Source organism: Jaculus jaculus, unplaced genomic scaffold, assembly GCF_020740685.1.
Source record: "Jaculus jaculus isolate mJacJac1 unplaced genomic scaffold, mJacJac1.mat.Y.cur u25, whole genome shotgun sequence".
NCBI lineage: Eukaryota > Metazoa > Chordata > Mammalia > Rodentia > Dipodidae > Jaculus > Jaculus jaculus.
The window spans coordinates 1,048,635-1,055,330 of NW_025423515.1; the positions used below are offsets into that span (position 1 = coordinate 1,048,635).

Here is a 6,696-nt window from a genome sequence, read left to right on the forward strand (position 1 = left end):
GGAGATAAACAACCCAGTGAACTCCATCATGGCCGCAGGTGAAACCATAGAGATATTGGCAAATAAAGCAGAAGAGCCACTTTCATAGGGAATCTGGTATCATAACAAAGGTGATGGAGATAGATACTGAGGACACTCAGCACCTACCAAACCAGGGATTGAGAGGCTCCTAAGTGCCCATCACTGAAGTAGACTTAAATGCTCCCAGCATGGCGCAGGGAAATTTTCAGTAGAAGGGGATGAAAGATTGTTAGAGCCTTAAGTTTGGAAATTCTGCACAGACACCTTGCCTCTCCGTCCCCCATAATGCATGATCCACAATCCCCATGGAGTTGACCTGCATCCCCAATGAGGAAGACCTCGTCATTAAAGTGCAGAGAGGAGAGAAAGGATGGTAGCAAAATGTGATATTTACATACAAAATGTATTCATATCTATAAAAGAAAGAAAGAAGGAATTAAGTGGCTAAACCTGCTTTTTTGCAAAGTCTGATGGCCCAGGTTCAATTGCCAAGTACCCAGGTAAGCTAGATGCACAAAGTGGCACCTAGTGTTTGGAGTTCATTTACAGTGCCAGAAGGTCCTGGTGTCCACTCCCTCTCTGTCTCTCTCTCTCTCTCTCTCTCTGTCTTCTTCCCTGTCTCTCACACACTCATACACATAAGTAAAAATATTTTAATAAAATGAAAGCTTGGTATGGTGGCCCATGCTTTTAATTCCAGCACTCAGGAGGCTGAGGTAGGAAGATCACTGTGAGTTGGAGGCCAACCTGAACTGACTGAATAAGTTGAAGGTCTTTTTGAGCTACAATAAGACTCTACCTTGAAAAATGAAACAAAAAACTATAAATGGGGGGGGGGAGGAATGGAATTACCATGGGATATTTTTTTATAATCATGGAAAATGCTAATAAAAATTAAAAATAAAATAAAAATGAAAAGAAGTTCAAAAAAAGAAATTAAAAAAATAAATAGATAAGATATCAAGCCCTGAAAATACATGGAGAAAACTAAAATACATCTTATCAAGAGCAGGCATTCTGAAAGATGACACACTCTATGATGTCAGCTCTTTTGGAAAATGCAAAAATATAGAGTCAGTGAAAACATTTGTAGCTGCCAGTGATTAGAAAATGAAGGACAAACAAAGTACAGATTTCAAAGACAGTGAAAAGACCCTGCCTGGCACTATAATTGTGACACCCATCACTATACATTTGTCAAAACCCATAGGCTCTACACCACCAAGAGTGAACATAATACAAACTATGGTTTTGGGTGATAACAATGTCAATGTAGGTTCAGCAGTTAAAAGCATACTTTCTGAGTGAGAAATGTTGATAATGTGGGAGACTAGAGGGAGGGGGAGGGACTGAGAGTGTATGGGAACTCTCTGTACTTTAAACTCATTTTGTTGAGAAATTAAATGGCTCTTTAAAAAAACAAATAATAAATGAAAAGAAGTATTGCATAGAACTTCTACACATCTTTTATTGGTGAAAGCAAGGTCACATGGCTAAGTCTGCTGTCTGTGGGAAGAGAATACATAACCTTTCTTAGAGATGATCAGTGACCCTCTCCTCTTGCAGTATGAGTATCTGGTATATAACAGAGTTTATGGAGTGTTTCCTGTGATCACTAATGAATTTTGTTAATGATAGTCTACTGAGGAAATGATAAAATTGTGCAAGAACAAAAGAGCACAATGATATGAGTGGTGAGAGCTGTGATGGGGAGGGGGGGTTACAGTCACGTCGTGAGATTTGTGGTCAGACATCTCTCTTAAGTGGTGACACGTGAGTTGTCTATTTATTCTTCTATCCATTTGCCACCTCTCCCACCCCCGCATGATCTGATCTTCCAGTCTGCCAATTCAGTGATTGCCAGTATGATTCAAAGAAGAGAAAAGCAGGCATGGGTTGTGAGTGAAAATAATTTGGGAGAAGGGACTCTATGTAAAGGTAGGAGTGGAGTCTTAACTTTGGCTTAGTGGAACAGATTCCTCCTCTCAGCCTTCAATTTCATGCCAAATAGCAGAGATTTCCCTGGGTAGGTGATTAGGTATGCCGAAGGATTTATACGTTAATTTTCAAAAAATGTTTTATTCATTTATTTGAGAGAGAGAGAGGGAGGAAGAAGCAGATAGAGAGGCCTCCAGCCCTGCAAATTCCAGACCCATGTGCCACATTGTACATCTGATTTACTTGGGTCTTTTGGCTTTTCAGGCAAACACCTTAATTGCAAAGCCATCTCTTCAGCCCTAAATTTAAATTTTAAATTGCAGGTATGAGAAGCCTTCTGAGTTTATGGTAGGAGTTACAATTCAATTATTTTCTCAAGGAAGGGTTTTTTTTTTTTTTTTTTGACAGGCTGTTGGCATAGATGCTCATCTCCATCTTCAGTAGTATGTGTGTTTATCTTTACAGAAATGGGACTCGGCCAAGTGCTCAGGCAGGGAAGAGGTAAGGTGCAATTGGACATTGCTCAGGTGAAACAAAACATTTTACAAACTGTATGTTGTACTTTCTGGCTTCTCCTAATTTGAAATTCATGACTCACATGTTTGGTGATACTAATTTTAATACTTTTAAAAGTATACCATAATGATATATAAACCTTTAGGCCTGGATATACTGGCATACTATTTGTATCACAGAATAAAATAATGAGTAATATAACTGTAGTTTTACAGTTTTTTTTAAAACTTAAAGGGGATTTATTTGTGATTTTCTATATATTTAGCTTGCAAATACAAGACTGTAAATGTATTAAGAGATAATTTCTGTTAAAGTTTTCATTGTGTTTCACTTCAAGTACTGCACAAGTTAAAATCTGATAAAGGATTTACATTCGATTATCTGAAACTCTCCATCTCAGACTTTTATTTTTTTTAAATATTTTTTTTAATTATTTATTTATTTGAGAGAGACACACAGAGAGAAAGACAGATAGAGGGAGAGAGAGAGAATGGGTGTGCCAGGGCTTCCAGCCTCTGCAAATGAACTCCAGACGCGTGCGCCCCCTTGTGCATCTGGCTAACGTGGGACCTGGGGAACCGAGCCTCGAACCGGGGTCCTCAGGTTTCACAGGCAAGTGCTTAACCACTAAGCCATCTCTCCAGCCCCAGACTTTTATTTTAATGTGGTGGGTGACTTCATTTCCATAGATACCACCAGCAGGAAAGTCTCTCTTATGGTTCCTAGGACTTCCATTAATTAGTGTGCAAACAGTTTTCATTCTCTAAGTCATTGTCATTGTCATTGTCATTGCTATCTTCATCACTTTCTATGGGGATGCCATTAGCAGCTGAAGCACCTTTAGTTTCTCAGTCAAGAGGGAGAAAGCCAGTTCCGCTGAAAGTGTCCTGTCTCTGGTAGAAGAGTATATATGCTGCTTTGGACACAGTTTGGTCTTCAGATGCAGTGTAAACACTATAGTCATCAAAATAGTACCATTTTCCATCATCTTTATTTTTGGCAAAAGCGGTATAATGTCCTCCTCCCATCCATCCATAGTGGTTGGAAACAGCAATCAAATTATAGTGGAAAAGACCTGCATTTGGATTAATTAGGACTTCTGAAATCCAAGTCATTGATAGGAAAATCAACTAAAGTATCCAACTTGTCTCTCATGTAGCGACTGTAGGAAAACCACTTGAGATGAACCACAAGTACTGGAGGCAAGGACCATAATCTAATTTCTTGGTGGCTTGCTAGTGTTCTTTACAATTTGGACAATACAGGGATCTTCAGCACATAGCTTTTCTTTTGTTGTATAAAGCTCAATGCAGTCTTTTAATTTCACAAAGGGCTTTTAAGGAGGCTTATATTCCTTGGCAGCATTTTCATCAAAGTATATCTTTTTCAAATCAGGATCCCATTCCAAAGCAAGTAAAGTTCTTTCATCTAGCCTAGGTTGCCTATCATCAAATCTTATATGCCTTTGATGTAATTGATGTCAGTATTGCGTACATTGTTGAACTGGAACGTAAACAAATGCTTTTTGTGTCCCGTGAGTTGACCTTTACAAGTTTCTTCAGTACATAATCCATTTTCAGAATCGTTATCCCCCCCAACTGAATCTTCAGACTGACTGTTCATTTTCTGAGGGAAGTTCTTGATCCTGGCTGGATTCATCATCAGGTTCATCTGTTTCCATTTCACTTGGTGAGCCTTCTTCATGTATGTCATTTGGGCCATTTCCATTAATATTTTGGTCCTTACAGCAATGTAGAGATCCTTCAGTTTCTTCAGTTTCAGTAGATATTTTGACGTATCAGCACATTCTCAAAAGTAGGAGATTATAGAGTTTATCTTCAGTATTGTTTCATGTTACAGTCATAAGAAAAGGCTGACCAAAAAGTGAAGAACCAGTACGGTGGGTATAACTTGAATGTCTGAATTTTTCTCTTAGGCAAACAGGAATAACCACATGTTCTGTATCTTCTGTCCTATTGATTCCAATTTCAAACACATAAATATCATCCTGTTCCATAATACTATTTAGGTTGTCGTACATGGCAAATATTCTATGAAACCTATGATTGTAGATATCAGTAACTATCATCTTATCTGCTGGTACTCCTGACAAGATATACAATGCTGTACAAAGATCTACTATATTTCCAATTTTGGGCACAATCACTTTGTACTGCATAGGTTTGGTAAGTAGACCCATTCTAATTAAATAAACTTCCAAACTATGTTCTTTTTTCATGGGCAATGGAAGTGTCAAATAACAAAATGGATCAAATGTTACTGAAATCTTAGCACACTCAGGACACACTAAAGTTGATTTGAAAAGACCATGAAATATATAAACAATGATTGAATCATTTCTTTTTAGATGATTTTCCCAGGTTTCTTCAACAACCACCTTATCTGGCCTTCCATCAGCATCCTTTAATTGTATATATGTTTTTTTTCCTAATTCGATTCAAATCTTCATGTAGTCCATCTAAGAGGAAAGCTAACAGTTCTTTACAGTGTTGTTGTTGATATCCAGAGAACTGAGGTGCAAAACATCCTACCTGCAGCTTAAATGCTCTTGGAGTGACATAGCTAAACTTCCCAGACCACATCTGCTTGATGAGTTCTGCATATGACTTAGAAATCTCGCCTCTCATTCCTAAAGAATTGTCAAAATTCAGCTCATCTTGGTATTTATCATTGAGAAAATACTCAGTAAGTGGAGGTGTGTTGCTCAAGCACTGAATAGCTGAGTTCATGAAACAGGTATTTCCCAAGTTATTTAAGCCACAGAGGCCTGACTATTCATTATTTCTTCCAGGTTCTGAATAATCATAGTTCTTATAAGAAGTATATGATGGGAGACAATAATCTGAGTTTTTCACATTTCTGTTGCTGATGTTGTTATAATTGTTTGATAGAGATGAAGGAGAGATCTTTGGTAATGTTGAAAAATTGGATGCACCTGGAGACTTAGAAGAAGGATCCCTTGGCCATGTTCCATCTTCATTTTTTTGTTCTATCACTAACACCTGTCCTTGGTACAAGCCAGAATCCTGAATGGTGCTATCTGGTTTATTCAGTGGTTCAAATGTATTACTCATATATTTGTTCCACAGTCTGGTCTCTTTTCACCTGGAATATTGAAGGTCTTTCTTATTTCTTTTTCCATTGTATCTATTGTGTCAGCTTTGCTAAATCTTCGAGTTACAACATTGTTCATATTTCCATTTTCACAGAGCTTCAGTTCTGTGAGATAAACTTCTTCTTTGCAGTGCATTACAACATACCCTGTTCAACCACTTTTCTTGATATTAGTTCTTGACCTTCCATCAGCGTGTACCAGCTGACAAATTTATTCCAGCCCTCAGTTGGCAACAGTATGTAATCCAATTCATCAATAAGATGTTCCTTAAGTGACTGGGCATCACCATCTTTCAGAGGTCCAGAGTTATCAATAGGTCCAGGATATACATTTGGATCTCCCATCTGTTGTTTGTCCCAACTGTCAAAGCCAACATATTTTTTCCACTGTTTGAACCAGCGACTATCAACTAGGTACCAGGTGTCCCCTTTCTGGAGTGAGATTTTGAGCAGCATCGCAATGTCAGAACGCTGTGTGTCCAGGTCCACCACTTGGACTTCTGCCATCTTCTTCCACTCAGTTTTACAGTTCTTAAACAACAATTCACAAATGAAAATTTTATTGGTGTAATAAATAATAAGGTGGTACTGTCAACAACTGTACAAAATCAAATGCAGTAATATCTGAATATTTTTATTTTTATTTATTTATTTGAAAGTGACAGAAAGAGAAAGAGGGAGGGAGGGAGACAGAATGAGAATGGGCGCGCCAGGGTTTCCAGCCACTGCAAACTAACTCCAGACACGTGTGCCCCCTTGTGCATCTGGCTAACGTGGGTCCTGGGGAATCCAGCCTTGAACCGGGGTCCTTAGGCTTCATAGGCAAGCGCTTAACCGCTAAGCCATCTCTCCAGCCCAATATCTGAATATTTTTAAAAATAGCACAAATAGGTTATATTTGTGAGGATAGTTGAGTAAGACTATTTCTGATTAACATAGGTGGGAATTCCTTGACCTGAAAGAAGTTAAGGTCTAGTGTGACTTTTTCAAAATCTGGGCATCCTTTTACTTCCTTTCTCTAGTTGTTGCTAAAATAGATGGGCTGCAAAGGAGACAGGTTTAGCATCCCTTCTGGTCTTGTGCATG

The 6,696-nt window shown here is 38.4% G+C and overlaps 1 pseudogene; it reads right to left on the reverse strand.

Moving 5' to 3' along the window:
- Window positions 1-3,209: 3,209 nt before the first annotated feature.
- LOC101606170 lies at window positions 3,210-6,117 on the reverse strand (annotated as a pseudogene).
- Between the last annotated feature and the right edge of the window lie 579 nt (window positions 6,118-6,696).